Genomic DNA, 19,053 nt, shown 5'->3' with positions numbered 1-19,053 from the left:
AGAGCATATACTACTATAATACAGCAACTCAACTTAGTGCGCATTTGTTTGGCAAAGGTTGAGTTCTAGGTTGGTGTGCAGAGACTACGGTCAGGGAGAGTCAAGCAAAGGTGATCAGGCTGGGGATTCAGTCAAGAGAGAGAAACTGTGATGCTGGAAGAGCTAGTGGTAATGATGAGCTCACTCTGGGATGGAAGTGGATTTTCCGTCCCCAGCTGTGGCCTCCTGTGTTCAACAGACACACACACAGCAGTCAGCCAGCAAGCCAATCATTTGGTAGGTGTGGAGGAGGTACTGTGTTTGAGCTTCATGCCCGCTGTCTGAGAGTATCCGTGTATGTGTATACCTGCCTTTGTGTCACAAAGTGTGTGAGAAACACAAACACACAGTGGATTGTGTAAAGGCATTATGATCTATTAAAATATGATGCATATGTGGGTAATTATGTGCTTATATTGTTTCAGTGCATTAACAACCTAAATACATATTTTGGGCTACTATGTGCAGATTTTCTCTGCACATAAGGATATTGTCACCAATGCTGGCGATCACTGGAGCCCAGGCATGGATTGACAGTTGTGGTGTGCTAGAAGATAAAGGTGGTCACCACTCTACCAGAAAGTACAGCTCTCATGTGAAACACTTACAAACACCATTTGACTGTAAAAATCAACCCCCACCATTAAGTGTTGTGTTTAAATCCTCTACAGTGGTAGGTAGGTAGGCACACTAGCTGTCTCTAATTTTCTCAAATGATTCATTGAAATTAGCAAGCACCCATGTACAGATTAATTTATATCAAATTAAGCTTCAACATAGGTGCTCTTTAAATTACATAATTTACAACCTTTGTTTCTCTTTCTTTGAGAGAACAGTCCTAAAGTCACTGCTTTCCGCACACTTTTTGAAATTGTCTTTTAAAATCCTATCTTATTTAGGCCAGTGTTACTGCCCAACAGTAAAGAGATGCACATTTGCTAATATTTTCAAGAAGAACACCCACAATTCCTAACTTTTGTGTTGGAAAGGTTCAATTCCACTAAGGACACAGGGACAATACTTATGAGTCATCCTCTTTTTTATTTCCTGCTCCAACAGCATTTGACATGTTTAAAAGCAAGAAAATGAACCAACAAAGAAAATACATTTCCAAGAATCATAATATAAAGGTCATTCACAAGGTCTACCAATCCCAGTCCCAGTCCACAATATCTAGTCCAGTATCGAACTCCTCTTCTCCTCATTGTTATTTATGCCATCAGTATCAATGTACAATCCAAAAGACCAAATTACTCATGCTTCTGGCCCATTCGAGCCAAACGAATCAAAGGTACAATCAACAAGGCAAACAATATCATTCTAACCTAATTTCAGTCGAATAAACCGAAATCAGAATTCATATTATTCAAAACCTACAGTACAGCTGCAAAAAACACATGGGATGAAGCCATCAATACTTATACCTCTCAAGTAGTCCTTTCTTTGACGTGAGGAAAGAGAGTCCACAGAATCATATCCTTAATAGAAATTAAACTTTCCAGCATGGCAGCTAGGCAATTTAACACTCTGTCAGGACCAGAGACGAGAATTATGCTTGTTCAAAGCTTAGTTCCAGAGGTAATACTCCCAACATCTTCTTAAAGCTTCTTAAAGGCAGTCTTTCAGTCTAACTCATGAGGAGGAAGCCTTAAAAAAGGCCATCCCACCAACCAAAAGAGCACCAAAGCATGTTTTTTCAATGCCAGCTTCCAACATGACCCAACAAACACATCTAGTAATTAGGGGTGAAGAAACTGCATCGAAGGTCTTCATGAAAGAAATCAGGAGTTATTGAATTCCTGCAGAATGCCACTATGCCACCAAAATATCGCTGTAAGCTCTAAGGCAGTAAAACATACAGAGCTTGGAAGTAATTGGGAATTTTAGGTACGTACTAGGCTGGCTGTTGGAACTGGTTCACTTAGCAGTGGAAAGAGTTACCCTTTCAAAAGTAAACAAGCTGCAGGACAGATCCCGAACACTAACATCCTGGTAACTTGCAAGATATGAGGTATAACAACATTGCTGTTTCCATGAAAGCTCCTCAACATTTCTGATGAGCCCAAAACTACTAGACCTCCACCACCAAAATGTACCTGTTCAGACAGAAGTAACAGAAATAGTTGGGCTGCTTTGCCAGCACCCTGGATTTGGAGCCCCGCCCTGTGGTTGATATATCTGAGTGCAGAGAGATAGTGGATTCTTAAAAGCAGGCAACAGGTCACCTTATTTTTCGCTTGATTGCTCCTTATGAAGGAGACTTTGCCAACAGTTTCAGGTAATTTTATTTATTTTCGGCATTTCTAGAGTGCACAATCCGCCACAGGGTGATATCCCTGCGCTAGACACCAGCCTGGACCAAATAAAGAACACCAACATAAAAGGTAATGTTTCAACAGAATACCTTCTAGAGAAGAAAAAGTGTTTTCAGTAATTTCTGGTATGTGATAATATCATGAGTGAGACGAAATTTGGGAAGTGCATTCCAGTGGGTGGCCACCAAATAAGTGGAGCGTCCACCCATATGCACTGCAGTTATATGCCTCTGCAAAATGATGGCCTGATTGGCTGACCCAAGTATTCTCAAAGGTTTATAGAAAGTGATTTTACTTTAGAGCAACAGGCCCAGTAGAGTAAACTGCCCAATGCACATGGCTAAGCAGTTTGAAAACTTCTCTTTTGCGAACAGGCAGCCAATGAAGATAGTTCAAACTGGCCAATACTGAAGTCCTAGCAGGAAGATTACAGATCAGTTATGCAGCTATATTTTGAATGCTTTGCAGGTGAGTAAAGAGGTAATCGGCCATCCCTAAATACAGTGCGTTACCATAATCCAGTTGGCTCATATAGTGCCTGCATGATAGTTTTGCACCAGTGATTTGGAATCCAATAGAAAATCCTGCGGAGTGACCAGAAGAGGGCACAGCTGCTCCCACACACAATGTTGATCTGGCCTTTCATTGAGACTGAGTCATCAATCAGAAAGCCTACATTCTCAGCTGCCTTTTTAGGTTTCAAGGCAGAGCCTAAAGAGGCTGGCCACCACGCAATACTCCACACACTGCTGGCCCTCTTAAACAGTAGGATCTCTGTTTTCTCCCCATTGAGCTTTAGGCTGTCAGACTGCATCAAATCCACTATTTCTGTAAGACATTTGACAAGATTCGCCCTGTATCACGTCACTGCTCTCATCAATGGATACACTTAACTGGGTATCAGTTGCATATTTAGTATCAAATCCCCCACATTCTGACAATACCAACCAGAGGAGGCACATACATATTAAAAAAGCGTAGTACTCAGAGACGAATCCTGGGGAACACCGAAGTTGACAGTCACAGGCTGTGATTTAAAGGGGGGTAGCTGGACAGACAAACCGATTGCTCAAAAAAAGCTAAACCATTTCAGAGTAGAAGAGTGCAGCCCGATCTCATATAGGGGGTCATTTTAAGTCTGGCGGGCGGCGGAGGCCGCCCGCCAGACTTCCCCCCTCCAAAATACCGCTCCGCGGTCGCAAGACCGCTGAGGGTATTTTGGCTTTTGCACTGGGCTGGCGGGCGACCGCCAAAAGGCCGCCCGCCAGCCCAGTGCAAAAACCCTTCCCACGAGGACGCTGGCTCAGAATTGAGCCGGCGGAGTGGGAAGGTGCGACGGGTGCAGTTGCACCCGTTGCGAATTTCACTGTCTGCAATGCAGACAGTGAAATTCAAAGTGGGGCCCGCTTACGGGGGCCCCACGACACCCCATACCGCCATCCTGTTCCTGGCGGGCGAACTGCCAGGAACAGGATGGCGGTATGGGGTGTCTGAATCCCCATGGCGGCGCAGAGAGCTGCGCCGCCATGGAGGATTCAGAAGGGCAGCGGAAAACCGGCGGGAGACTGCCGGTTTTCCTCTTCTGACCACGGCTGAACCGCCGCGGTCAGAATGCCCTGCGGGGCACCGCCAGCCTGTTGGCGGTGCTCCCGCCGACCATGGCCCCGGCGGTCTAGTACCGCCGGGGTCAGAATCACCCCCATAGTCTTTACAGCAATAGGTGGTGGGAGACTGCATCAAAAGCAGGGGACACGACCAGGAGGATCAGAGCAGCAAATTTGCCCTCATCCACCTAGAGCTTAATATTGCCCAACACTGCCAACAATGCTGATTCTGTGCACTGTTAGCTCTGAATCAGGTTTGGGAGAAATCTAGCAAAATTATTATTCTGATAGAGATTGAGTTGAATATTAATTCATTTTTCTAAAACCTTCGCAGGATGGAGGAGATTGGATGGTGATTTGCAATATCTGCTGGGTCAGCGCCATTTCTTTTTAGCAAAGGAAGTGCCAGGGCATTCTTCCAGTCCGATGGGTACTCTGCCCCTTTTGAGGGATCCACTGAAATTTTCTTTTTGATATGGACTAAGGGTGAAGGAAAGACAAAAATAAAAGTGTGGAGAGGGAACTGACGAGCTCTATCTTAGTGTCATCGTTTCCTCTTCTACCACAGAGCTAGTCAACTGATCAAAAGTGCTCCAGTTGGCTGTGGATAAAGGACGGGGACTTCCATACTAGAGGAGACCAACTAAGCAGGCGGTTGGTTGATGTGCACTTGTAACTCACCTGCTAACCACTGAGCTCAAGAAGAGGCATCTCCACAACTGCTGAATTCTCAGAGGCTGATCAACGACTGGAACCCCTTCTTCTTTTATTCTGTGAGAAAAAGATTGCTTAGTAAACCACAGAGATGCAACACTGATCAAACAATTGACCCTTTGGCCTCTAATTCCAATACATTTAGGCCTACCACTGTGTTCTGCCCTTCGAGAAATATCTAGGGACCACTGTTGTTGCCATAGCATCTGCAAACCATAAACTATATGTAGACACCCTATCACCATTTCCAGTACTCAGGCACCCCATGTTAGCCTTTGATGTGTTGGAAGAAATTTTGCCAACCGACCGCCAGTATGGCTGCTGGCGGCTCTCCGCCCAAATTCTGGCGTAAAGACGCCAGCAGTCATAATATGGCAGTCGGAGACCACCATCGCTGGCGGTCTTGTGGCTGGCGGGACTTCGGTGGCTAGGATTTGGACTGCCGAAGTCATAATGAGGGCCTTAGTCTTCTGGAGTAGCCCAAGGAGCAGCTCTATGGGTCTCCTGGAGAAGTGTAAGGCTAAGTACACCTTCTTCCTCAGATGCCAGATGAGTCAGTGCAACAGAAGGGCCTTTCCCTCAGCAACATAGAAAGCCTCTGTGTTCCAAAGTTTATGCTTTCATGCCGTACGTGGAATGCAGGAGATAAAACAAAAACAATCCTGTAAACTATGCTCTTTAGTCATACCCCAGCAAAAATATTCCCATTGCTGTGCTTTTACAGGCAAGCTAGGATAAGTGGGGAGCAAAACTGAGCGGGCTAGGAAAGACGTGTGTGTGGAACAAACACAAGAAGAGGAAGGCAAGCCATCGAAAAAGAAGGATGCAATTATGTGTGACAATAAAACCAACCAATGATACGCAATGACTATGCAGTGAGCCCACTGTAAATTCACAATAGGTATTTCATAAGCTGTGCAGTCTGGGGGGCAAGATCTAAAAAGGGCATTGAGGGAACAAAGCGTAAACAGGATGAAGATGAAAAGCATAAATCGCATGCTCTTTTGAAATAACACTGCCAGCCAAACAGCACCACTGACATGAACTGTAGTCTCAGGGTGGGGTGGATCACCCTTCCACAAACTAAATATTTTATCGCACTAGGAACAGAGAATCACCAATAACCACTCTTTCCTCTTTTGCCTTGCTTCACGCCGTTCATCATCTTCACGTTTTAAGCAGGGTCTCTACTTGTTCAGCATCCCAAAATATGTATTTTTTTCTCTGCATGTTATGCTGAGATTTATTAAATCACAGGGCTATTAACTTCCTGACTACATTTAGGGATCTTTGCTTCACGATTGAGATCTGTGCCACATCTAAAAATAGAAGAACACTATGGCCCTGACACACCAGTTTTTTCTTGACAAATGCAGATGTCAGGGTCCACTCCTTATCCCTTCAGTCAGTCACCCAAAATATCACTGTGGGTCCAATGGCTTTGCCCTCTATGTTGGAGGTCTTGTTTCACCTAATTCTTGATTGTCTTCCAGACTGGGTTCCAGTGCCTTGTTAACCAGATTGTTGTAAAGAAAATAGGATCCTGGCCCTCCATTCCAGTTGTAAACTCCTAGACTAGATTTAATTTTGCTGATTTAAGCTTTCCAAAAACTCTGATATGCTAGTCATGTACTCATTCTCTTTCAACACAGTCATGTTTCCCTTGGCTAGAGGGTTTGGCACAATCACATGCCTGCTGCTTGACCACCAACTCCAGTTTACCTTCAATGTTGTGTGACTTCATTTCCAGCATGGTTACCCTTTCAATAAACCTTTCAAATTTCAATGCCACCTGTGAAATGTGTTTTTCAATTTGTTCCCTAAAAGCAAGCAGGGTGTCTCCTGAAAGTGCAGTCAAGTCCAAGAAGGAGCAATGTCTCCTCTTCTGATTATCCTTGGTTCATCCTCCCTTGAGTGTGGCCAAGATATTGTTTTGTCTTTCAATTTCCCACTCAGATCTATAACAACTCTCTTGGTTAAGCTGTCACATTCTTCTCGACAAAAATAGTACTGACTGAATCCTAACACATGAATGTGGAAGGCACACAACAATCTGCATGCTAGGTCTCCCACTGTTAGGGTTAAGATATAGTACTGCCACAAGAGCCCAGCTTCAACATGTCAGTCACTTTGCTCCCTGCAGATACCGCTCTCATTGGCTCGTGCTACACTATGTGTTGGTGAAAATGGCACCTTTGTATTTGCCTCCTTGGGCAGTACTACACCCAGCATCTGCCAGCCAACTCATCATGGTTCGAAGGCAGGGAGGGAGCTTTCTATTCAGGTGTCACACCACATATTTTCCAACAAGTTACGAGTTTACTGACTCTCAGGAGCACTTTTTCAGTGCAAAGTCAGAGTTGATCACACTGCCCTGAATTAGACTGCCATTCTCGTGAGTAGCTGGCCATGATCAACATCTATATACAGGTTTGAAATAGAATATGTATGACATTGGCCTCCTAGAGGGTTTTCAAAATAGGTTTACGGTTGGGATCTGACATTGTCCTTGCTCTGATAATTACCCTTAAAAGGTGAATACGTTTTTGGGTTGCCCATATCTGCTCCAGACACCAACTGAAAGAGCACTACAGAATTTCTGGCTGGTTACATGTAACCTGGGTAAGCCGTGAGTTAGTACTTGGGCCTAATTAAGAGTTTGTCGAACAGAATGGCCCGTCCGTCAAACTCCCAACAGGGTGGCTGCCGCTGTAGTGGTGACCACCACACCAGACCTATTAGGTGTTTCCCACTAGGCTGACAGGTGGAAACCTCAGTTTCTGCCTGTCAGCCCAGCAGGAAACAGGCAGCAGGATTGTCTCCAGCTCGTAATCGAGCCGACGGCAATGCTGCAGCTGCAGGGTGCAGCAGTACCTTCGCAATGTTCACTGTCTGCACAGCAGACAGTGAACACTGCAATGGTGCTGGGCAAGGGGACCCCTGCATCTGTTCCCCGCCAGCCTTCTCATGGTGGTAAAACTGCCATGAAAAGGCTAGCCGGGAAGAAGATCGTAATAAGCAGGACTGCCACCGCCAGCCAGTCGGGATCATGGATCCTGGCATTGATGGCAGTAACCTGGCGGTCAGACCACCACGGCAGCAGCAGTCCTGACCGCCAATGCGAGGCTGACGGTCTTAAGACCACCAGCCTCGTAATGAGGCCCTTAGTTTGCTCCTGGATGGGCACTGTAGGGAATGGCTTCTGTTCCCTTGTCCTGGTGGATACTATATAGATTTACTTTCACTGCCAGTAACCTATGAAAGTTGGGCGTGATCCTCTGTCACTCCTATTTAATTACTTAAGAACATGTCATAGTCACTCGTGTATGTCTGTGAGTTGTTCTAAGCTGCTCACAGACGGACTTTCAAATCACTGATCAAGGTTGGTATTTACCATACATGGTTAAGGGTTTCTTTTTGGTGTTTTCCAAGGATTTGTTTAGAACTTTGCCAAGACTGCCTGAATCTAGTGCTTGCCAGGAGCTGTTCCAAAGTCATTACTGGGTGGACCCCATTGAGACCTGTTCAATCAATGTTAATGATCAAATTTAAGTAAAATGCACGTGTGTTATCTCTGAGTTCCCTTTCTTCCACTGTACACTAAGGGACTACATCCTATGGACATGGTAAGTGTGCCACTCTGGTCACACAAGCACAACACTTCATACATGGCAAACCACCCACCTGCTAATGCCTTTATGTGCCTAATGAGCCTAATGAGCAATATAAATAATTAAGTCATTGCAGTTGGATTTCAAAATCCACAACCTTTGGAAGGAGACCTTCAGTTTGCAGCAGGACAACGTCTATGACTGGAAGGATCAATAAATATGCAGGGATTCTTATTCAAGCACTTCTGGATAATATTAAGAGACCCTGAACACCCTGCTCAACCTTTACCAGAATGTGCATATCCTTGCTGTAAAAAAGTGATGTGTGCTAACTGCTGATGCCTCAGCGATGTAATTTATAATGCTCGGGTCAGTCAAAATCGTGTCTACAACTTTATCAATGTAATTTTACACTGCAAAGCACTAGTAAAGTGAATGGAGATTTACATAACAACCACTATTTGCTATGAAATCTTCATTCTCGCAGCTAGATTTGTGCGTATCTCATGAATAAACAAAAAGAATATATTAAATTCTTGAAAAATCTAGAATAACATTTGAAGTGAGAATGACAGAGCAAAGAATAGCATATGGTGAACTGACAAAAAAATTAAAACTATGATCATGAGATACAACTCAGCATATACACTCTGATCATTATCCTATTATTTTATCCTGATTTAAAAATTTAAAAAATGCTAAAGGAAGAGACCGTTCATTTTCTGCAGAGGGTCCAAGACTTTACCACAATCTTTCAGAAGAAATTATAAGGATCGTCCCAGTCCCATGGCTAGGAGGCAAGTCACAGCGCACCCTATCATTTAATCATAGGATGTGGCATAATTCTATCAGCAGTGCATGCATACCTGCAGACTAACGTCTTGTAAATGACAACTGAAATCCAGTTTAAATCCTATCACATTTGGAGCAGCAACACTACATCAATGGTATGTTTAATTGAGGAAAGCTTGGGTTTCAGGATTGAAAAATGATCACAAACGGGGGACATCATCAAAGGGCACGTATATAAAGGATGCCTGGACATCCACTGAAAACACGGTTGACCCTATCCAGGCATGCAGTTTAAGTACTACAGTGGTACCAATAGCTCTCTCCATACAGTGTGGGTGGTCCAAATTAATATGCAAGGTATACTTCACTGCATCATGGTTGCCATGTATAGATTGAGCCAGCAAGGCCCTGATGTCTTCTGGTACAGAGGGCAATATTTTTGGTGGCCATATTCAATGATGGTACGCCACACTAGCCAAACAGAACAGTTGTTTTCAAAATGCATCAATACATTTCAACTCTCTCTTCAAAGAATGGGCCAAAAGGCATTAGAGGTAATTTTATGAGTTGAATCCTGCACCACCAAGCTTTCAGACGTAGGCTATCCTGTCATAAAACAGGGATCGCCAACCTATGCTGTCTTGCAACTGACTGACTGACCAGAGTGCCCTAGCACAGTTTGGACCAAGCAACCATAAAGGTGTTTGTAAATCCGTCATGTGAATGGTATCCGTGACACTGAAGAATTTGTACCTGGCTGAAGGATCTCAGTCACAAGTATTCCTCGGTCTCATCAGTAGTCAAGTGTATATCAAGGACTTCTGCTGTCCTCCTCAACTACTGTGAAAGAGGCACTTTCTTCCATTGGAGACAAAGGTGTCAAATCTAGATCAGTATCTGGGAAATTATTTAACCCACTGATATTCTATAAATCCTGGTATAGCTCAATCTCAGTATAGTGAGGGGGAACAGATCGCTGGCCTCCTCGTAATCATCATTATCATGGGAAACATTTTGCATACCTTGAACCGCATCACAATGGAATCCAAATTAGGCCTCAAGCCTCTGATAGGAGGGGTTGAGGATTTGGATCTGGTTGCAAATGAAGTGGTTGCACCTTTGCAACGAAAGACCTATGTAATCTCAAAACATGTCATAGGCCTGGAGTGAGCCAACAAGGGCTCAGGGTCGGGCCCTGGCACGGGGTCAGGTTCTAGACCAATGCTGGCACAGAAAGCACTGGCATGGACCCTGCGACTTAAGTGGAAGCATGGACTGGTGTCAGAAGAGTTCCCACAGGTTCACTTGGTGTTGAAGGAGGACCTGCTGGCAAAAGTCCAACTGGAACCAAGTGAGGCTCTGTGCAGCCCAGAGGCATGCATGATGAAACGAAAAGCACCTCAAAAAGGTTTGCCACAAGGTCAACAGCGGCCTGAGGAAATCAAGGCATGCCCGGATCAATGGCATGCCAGATCATAGTTGGAAGAATGAATGGGGGAATAGCTCTATTACTTTACACCCTAATGTCTTCATGTCTGATGTCCCCCGAGTAGCGGAATGGGGTCAGGCCCCTTGGCCTTCTTGTGCTTATATGACACATCTTAAACTTATCACAAGACTTCGAGTGTGAACTGGACTCCGTGTGGGACAGACACCTTGAATGAGTTGGCAAGCTTGGAGCAACAGCTGAATCTCTGTTTTGAGCGAGACCTCTTCTTATATTTGATGATGTAGAGTTCCCCCCCATTCTCCTGTATCGCCTTCAGGTGCATGCGCATGTATTTATCACCAGACTGTGAGTTGTGACCGGAGCTCAAGCCCCAAAGTTCGTGACCAACATCTGCTTCTTGAAGTCAAAGCAAGATGGAGTCATGGTCCTTAGCAAACTGTGAAATGCAACTCATCTGAAAACGGACACAGTTGGGAGCGGGGCTCCAGATCAGCATTGAAGAACTGAAATCAGCATAGAAGGATGTCTTCATAGGTGGCATCACTCCATCACTTCTGGGGCAGAAGAGAGGAGCTATATGGAAGCATTGCTAGAAAATTCACTTGATCCAGTCTGGTGCTCAATATAATCTCAGGTCAGGAATCAATGGTTTAGAAGTATCCATCAGAATAGGGGATTCACCCCCAATCTGCCCACATGAAAGGGAGGGTAACAAAATGCCCGTGGACATAAGGGATTATGACATAATGCATTCTATGTAAGACTGCTCACAGGGAACCATGCAAGCCACACCACCCTTAACTTCCCTGGGTATTTACTTTTCAGAATTGTCTGAGGTTGGAGGCTATGCCAGCCGCACCTTGCCCTACAACCATAGCTACTCACATCCAATAATCGACATAATTTAAAAGTAAAATTGTTGTTTTTTACCATGCTTTTTTCTGACCTTTTCCTGTCTCAAGCAATAGGATCACCCAATCAAGTGGAGCACCATTTTTATATGAGAAGTGTGAGAACCCTCCGTGGTAGAACTGCTGTTGTTCCCTTCATATTCCAGAAATATCCCTCACAGAAATATGAGAAAACCCAAGTTTGATGTTTGATGGGCACTCTGTAGTGTATTGTAATAGTATATATTTCCCTTGTTTGTTTAGCAACTCACCACTTCATGCTGTATGTTTGTTAACATTACTGTTCAAAGTAACAAGCCCTGATCTATTGATCTGTACTGCGTACAAATAGTTTGCACCAGCACATTTTAAGAAGTTAATCCGTGATGTACACACATTTTCTTCAAGGATTATATTGAAGTTCATCTGTGATGTGCACATATAGTTAAGTTGGTGACAGCACATCTAAAAAAAATTCATTGGTGTTGGCACACATATTTGTTATAAGTTTATAGGAGTGTTTTCTACACATCAATTCAAAGTTTTTTTGGCTTGTTCTCATTATTAAAGTATATAGGTCAATAGGGCAATTTAACTTTATAATCTGCAGCACAGAAACAGTGAGAATAGTACACTGCACACTGACCTCCATTGTCCCATCATACCCTGCCGGTGGCTGTTTACCCAGTTCTTTTTTACGTAGAAATTAACTGGCTATAATTTCAATGGCGATTCTCATGGGAGAGAACTAGGATTACAGGTAGGAAGCCATCCTTTCTTCCTCAGGGGATTTCCATTTATAATCATAAACGCTGAATAGATTAGCTAGCTCATCCCAAGGAAAACTACAAGAGAAGAGATGAAAAGGGATAGTAAAACTAAGTAAATGTATTTTTAGCAAGGCTTGCCCGATTTAGGCATCTTCTTTCATATCCAAATCAAGACAATAATGTCTAAAGGTGTGAACTGATCTCAAAGTAGCAGCTTTGCATATTTCAGGAACTGAAATGTTTCTAAGTAATTCAGCAGTACCTGCTTTATCTCAATCGGAATGGGCTTTAGGTTTCCCTGATAAGGTTTTATTGTTTCAAAGTGTCCAATCCTGTTCGTAAAGAATCATACCTTACAGAAAGTTGCTTTGATTTGCTCAAAGATTTTATATTAGCCAGATAAAACTTCAACAGTGTCTAACGTCAAGAGTATGGAGAGATCTCTCTGCAGGGCAGGAGGGATTTTGAAAAAAACAAATGGTCTGTATCGCATGAAAATCTGAGACCACTTTAGAGAGGAATTTAGGACGGGTCTTCATCACTATCCTGTTACTATGAAATGCTGTGTAAAGGTTGTGGGAACATAGGGCCTGTATCTCACTAATTTTACGTGCAGAGGTTATAGCGACCAAGAACAAAGCATTTCACGAAGGTTTTGAGGGGAATGGGTGCTTAAGACAAGAAAGAACAATTTTAATTCCAGTAGGATGATGTGGTATGATTGTTCCTTCTGAAACCAAAGGCCTTGAATCTGAAGATGGTCCATCACAGCACACCAACACAAGAGGGGAATCATCTGTCACTATGGTCTGGGTTACAATGTCTTGATGGAAATTAATGACTTTTAGAAGATTCTGAAGATATTGAACAGGCACTGAGATACATTTCTTTTGATTCACATGCAGCTCCAGCCACACTGAGGGTCACAACAGTCATGTGGTAATGCTGGCTTGCATATTGCTAATAAGATGCCTTGATGAGCCAGCTGCTAGAAATGGAAGCGGAAAACTCCTATTTTCCTAAGGTGAGCTGAGACCACTGCCATGAATCTGGAAAAGTCTGTGATGCAGATTTCAGACCAAAAGAGAGAACATTGTATTGGAAGTGTTCTCTTCCTATTGTGAACCTCAGGAATTTCCGATGTTTCTTGGCTACTAGGATTTGAAAATAGGCATCTTGGAGATCTTTTGAGCATAGCTAGTCCCCTTTATGAAGTTCAAGTTAGATTTGATGGGCGATCCATCATTCTGAACTTTCTTTTGCAAACCCATTTGTTTTCTTTCTAAGGTGTAAAATGGGTTCAAACTCATTTTTCGGTCCCATCTTTAGAAGAAAGTAATGTAAATAAATCCCATTCCTTTGAGAAACGTTACAGCCTTTTCCACTGCATGGTTTTGGAGAAGGATTGAGACATCCTGCTGTAGGTTTTGCTGATGGACTAGGGTTGATGTCTTTGGTGGTAAGGCTGGTAGATGAGATGTGAATCTGAGACAGTATCCATTCTCTACAATATTCAGAACCCATTTGTTGTTGGTAATATTTTTTCCACTCTTTCAGAAAAAATGTTAGGCGTCCCCCTACCGCTGTGGGTTATGGAGAAGATGGAAGAAGCCACTCATTGCTTGACTTGTGATTATTTTAGTGGCCTGGGCAGGCATTTACTGACATTCTCTGCCTCTTGACTGACGCTTATTTTGTTGATGTCTCTGTTGCTACTGTTGTTTTGCCTGAGACTAGTAAGGGCTTGAACCATCTGACTAAAATACTGGCAGTCACAGGGCCTGTAGGAATGTCTTCTATACTCTTTCCTCTACTCCCTCCAAACACCCGAAGAGTGTCAAGTTCAGTTTTCATATGTGACATATCATGAGCACGAGAGCCGAATGAAGGGGTCTCTGAAAAAGAAGTTTAAAATGTGATGCTGAGCCTCAGGTTTCAGCTCTGTCATCCTAAATCAGGATGATAAACTGGTTGGAGACGGGGGCGTGGCTTGGATGGCCAAGATGGCGGACGTGTGAAATCGCGGCTCCGCCAGGGACCATTAATTATCCTTTTCATCCTTAACCCACCGGGAACTGAAGGCGGCAAAGAACACCAGGGGAGTGGCGGGGTAGCCGCTTGGGCTGGAGCCTGGGGCTGTTTTCGAGCCCTTCGTCGAGGATCGGGAAGAGCAATGCCGGGCGGAGCAATCCAACAGAGGCTGAAGCAGAGTACCAGCTGGCAGGGGAGAGCCTGGCGCGGCAGTAGGCTGCAGAAGGAAGAGGCCCAACCGGTGCTCTCTGGCAATCAAAGGTGAGCAGCGCCAGATGGAGCAAGACAGCACGTGAGGGGGCACCAGTGGAGACTCGGCCTGCGGATGGGCAGAGCCTGACTCCTGGTGGCCTATGGGCAGAGAGTGCCTTGGGCTTAGAACAGGTCGCGAGTGACTCGAGCCTGGGGAAGCAGTGAGACATGCCACCAGGGGAGCACGGGGCAAACCTAACAAACGGAGCGTGGAGTGAGCAGTGAAATAGGCAGAGTGTGCCGCCCGGTGGCGCAGTTTGGAGCTGACAGACATTGCGGCAGCACTTGGCTTGCACTTGAGGGCCATCGTGAACTGAGCATTGGGCGAGGAGCGATAGTGGCATAAAGGATTGAGTGAGGGGCCCTGCCTCGGACTGAGATACGCGGGGGCCCCTGCAGAGGAAGCCCTCATGTACGGCATTGAGGGAAGAGGAAGAAATATTTGGAAGCCCAGGTGAGCATCAGGGGACAGCGGCCTAGTCTGGGGGCCTTAAGTATCAACCCAAGGACAAGACTGGGGGCAGAAAGCGTGACAAGGAGTATTCCTGAGAGAACTGGGATCCTTGTTGAGATGGAGTGGGGGTTGTTAGCTTGCCACCCCAACATAACAGATGTCCTCCAGGGGCCGGAACAGAAGCAAAGTGCAGGCCCGCAAGCACATGGGCGACTCGACAGGAGGAGCAATGGCAGAACCGGTGACACCGCCCCTACAGGCCACGTTAGACAAGATTCTGGGGGCCATTGAGGACACCAAGACGACTCTCCAGCAGGACATTGGCCAGGTATCGGTGGAAGTAAACCTACTTAGGGCAGATCACCAGAAGCTGGTGGATAGAGTCAAAGAAAACGCAATAGTACTTGTGGACATCTCATCGGTGCATCAGGAGCTCAAGGCCACAGTTCTCAAGCTGGCCGAACGTGTGCAGTGTCTGGAATGCAGGGCGGAGGACACAGAAGGCCGCAATCGCAGGAATAATGTGAGAATCATAGGACTCCCAGAGGGTGCTGAAGGTGCGGTCATGGTGACTTTTCTGGAGGGGTGGCTGCGATCGGACGTGGCCCCGGAACTACTCACCCCCTTCTTTGCAGTGGAGCGTGTGCAGCGGGTGCAGTCAGGGGCGTTTGCCCCGAGGCGACCCCCTCGAGTGATCGTGGCCAAGTTGTTACACTACCAAGACAGAGACATACTGCTGAGGCGAGCAAAAGAGGCCGGACCCTTTTATGTTACCAATGGCACAGTAAAATTATTTCCAGATTTCACTGCAGAGGTACAGAATAAAAGAGCCTCCTACATTGCAGTGAAGAGAGCGCTCAGGGATGAAGGTATTTAATATTCCCCCCTATTCCCGGCTAGATTGAGGGTGATGGCCGAGGGCCACACAAACTTTTTCCAGGTGTCAGATGAAGTGTGGCAATGGCTGGAGATGCATAAAACAGGGGAGGGGCCTGGGAACAGAGCAGGGTGCACAAGACGCCGGAGTCGTAGAGGGCTCAAGAGACAATGAAGCAAGCTCCAATCGAGAGTGGGACCAACGCAAGCCCAAAAGGAATCTGCCAGGAAAGCGGCGCTGGAGGCAGTGGTATCATTGCAGAGTACAGATTCAGTGGCGGAGGCCAGTGAGAGGGAGTCGAACCAGGCCTCAGATGCAACAGGGACAGGTTCTCACAGCCTTGATGGCCCCCCAGGGTGACCCCCCAAAAGGCCAATGATTTGGGATGACATTTCCTAAGCTACCCCAGCCCTGAGATGGGGATTCTGGATTGACTTTGGGGCCCTGTTGGCCGCGGATCCCCCCACCTAGATTCTCAGCCGCGGAGGAGTGAATGACGAGAACACGGAATGACTTACTATTTTGATAGTGCTTATGCAATGTTTACTGGGCGGCCTACCGTTGTAGAGGTGCCCTAGGGATGGGGAGTTGTGAGTTACACTTTCATGTTTTGTGTTGAGCATTGAGAGACTGGATCGTCCTGTTCTGAAGCAGATGCTGGCAGCGGGGGGAGGCGGGGGTTGGGGGCTGGGTGCGGCCTTCCCTGCTATAATACAAGTACAATGGCAGACTATAACCTGGAATATTCGGGAGATGGGGACACTGACTAGGCGGCACAGAGTCCTGACTTATTTGAAGAGGAGAGGAGTACATTTAGCACTATTGCAAGAGACCCATCTTAACTCGAGTGAGGTAGACAAATTAAGGCGCAGATGGAGGGGACAAGTATTTGCCACCACATACTCAGCCTTTGCGCGCGGCGTGCTAGTGTGGATAAGAGCAGGGGTCCCATTCGAAGCTACAACTGTTGAAATAGATCAAGATGGTAGGTTTGTGATTGTGGAGGGAAGACTGCACGGAAAGCAGGTGGTACTAAGTTGTATATATGCCCCTAATCAGGATCAGGTGCCCTTTCTGCCACACCTCTCGGGCGACTCACTAAGCAGCTGGGGGGACAATTAGTGGTGGGGGGGATTTTAGTAGTGTTATAGACACTGACTTAGATCGACCATCTCCTACGTTACCAGAGGCATCAGCACATAAGCTGGCTAAAGGACTACAAGACTGAAAGGCACACTGGGGGCTAGGGAATGTATGGCAGACTCAGCATCCAGGAGTGAGGGATTATTCCTACTACTCGGGTTTGCACCAGGTGCACACTAGAATAGATAGGGTGGTGTGCACCGGGAACCTAGTACACGAAATAACACACACTGAGTACTTGGGACGTACCCTATCAGACCACACCCCATTGCTCCTTATTTGGCATTGTGCAGAGCCCCGAGCGCCGATCCCGATGTGGAGACTTAGGCCGATGGTGCTGGAGGACCCACCCTACAGGGAAACGCTTAGAATACACCTCTTGGAGCACATCCGCATCAACCAGGGCTCCATGGGCTCCAGACAGGTGGAATGGGAGACCCTTAAGGTAGTGAGCCGGGGACACTGCATGGGACAAACAGTGGGGATCACAAGGGCTTTAGAGTGTGAGCTCGTTCGCCTAGAAAAGCTAATACATGAGAGCGAGACAGTGGTGGTATGGAATCAATAGCACGGAACAGACTCCTCAAGGTGAAAGAATCTCACAGCCTGGCTGAGGAACAGTTGGGACAACACAGTTACCGGAGGCACCTGGCGGCTGTGCATGCAGAGGGAAGATCGGGCAGGATGATGGCATGGCTGGTGAAACCCCCAGGGGGAAGGTGCGCCAAAAACGAGCGTGTGTGGTGCGGGAGGGGTTCGCTTGCACGGACTGAAATATATGATGAATTTATGTATTACTATAAAGCCCTTTATGGTCGATCGGTGGTGGCCCAGGGGTGCTGGGGACCCACTTGCACTCACTGCCATTGCGCACATTGACGAAAGAGGACCGGGAACAACTGGGGGGCCCGGTGACATTAGAGGAAGTCAAGAACGCCATCACACATCTAGTGGCGGGTAAGACACTGGGCACGGATGAACTCCCCATGGAGTTTTATAAGATGTACTCAGATATCCTGGCGCCTAAGTTAGTGGAACTCTACGCAGAGGCTCTCCAGCGGGGCGTGCTTCCTGAGACAATGAGAGAGGCGCTGGTGGTCCCGTTGCCCAAGACAGAGTCACGGGAGGCACCGGTGACCGATTTCAGGCCGCTCCAGATGTTGAATTGCGACTTTAAAATGCTGAGTAAGGCTTTGGCCAACAGACTGGTCCAACATATCCTCTCCATAATACATGAGGACCAAAATGGTTTTATACCAGCACGTAGCACGTCTCTGAATCTTGGGCGTTTGTTCGCTCTTTTGCATATGCCAAGAATTGAGCGGCCACCGGGGGCAGAGTTTCTCTCTGTGGATATGGAGAAGGCGTTCGATTTGGTGAGGTGGGACTATCTGAAGGCAGTGATGCTCAGGATGGGTGCAGTGGGTCGACTTACTATATAGTGGCCCGATGGCGCAGGTGAGGACGGGCCGGGCTGTGTCAGCGACATACCCCATTTTTAGAGGCATCAGACAGGGTTGCCCTTTGTCTCCTCTATTGTTCACACTTGCCGTTGAGCCTCTGGTGGACAGATTTCGAGTGGATGGCCGAGGCAGGGGGTTGACGTGGGGCCACACGGAGCATAACATTTCACTTTATGCACATGATATATTAATCTATCTGAGAGAGGGTGACTCCGGGGTCCCGTGGGCGCTTGAATTACTGGAAGAGTTTGGAGATTTTTCAGGCTTGTGACTCAATAGACGTAAGGCGTATGTATTTCCATGGGGGGCGGAAGAGCCCCTGCCACCGTCTAGCCCTGCGGATATAGGATGGGCGCCCGCACCTTTAAATATCTGGGAGTTCAGGTGTTTCATGACCTGGGGGACCTTCATGATGGCAATTTGGGCAGGGCACTCCGATCTTTGAGGTCTTCTGGGATTTCTGGCGCTCTCTTAAACTGTCCATAATGGTGCGGATATCCCTCTCTAAGATAATTATGTTGCCTCGCCTTCTCTATTATTTCTCCAACCTACCGGTGATGGTCTTGGCGAGTTGGTTCAGGGAATTGAATACACTGCTCAGAGAGCTCATATGGGATGGGGGTTGCAGGCGGACTGCCTTGTCTGTCT

The 19,053-nt window shown here is 46.4% G+C and overlaps 1 protein-coding gene across 3 annotated transcripts in view; it reads right to left on the bottom strand.

Annotated features, from left to right (window-relative positions):
• The window catches only part of MIDEAS (mitotic deacetylase associated SANT domain protein), a 588,535-nt gene that overhangs the window by 318,651 nt on the left and 250,831 nt on the right, over positions 1 to 19,053 (bottom strand). For 2 of the 3 annotated variants that reach the window (XM_069208745.1, XM_069208748.1), the window contains one exon: positions 4,640 to 4,729. The exons of the other annotated variant lie outside the window; for it this stretch is intronic. The gene's annotated coding sequence lies outside the window, so the exon portion shown is untranslated. The remainder of the gene's footprint in view (positions 1 to 4,639; positions 4,730 to 19,053) is intronic. 3 annotated transcript variants of the gene reach the window in all.

This window comes from Pleurodeles waltl, chromosome 9 (assembly GCF_031143425.1).
Source record: "Pleurodeles waltl isolate 20211129_DDA chromosome 9, aPleWal1.hap1.20221129, whole genome shotgun sequence".
Taxonomy (NCBI): Eukaryota; Metazoa; Chordata; class Amphibia; order Caudata; family Salamandridae; genus Pleurodeles; species Pleurodeles waltl.
The sequence above is the reverse complement of the archived record's forward strand: the minus strand, read 5'-3'. Positions and strand labels throughout refer to the sequence as shown.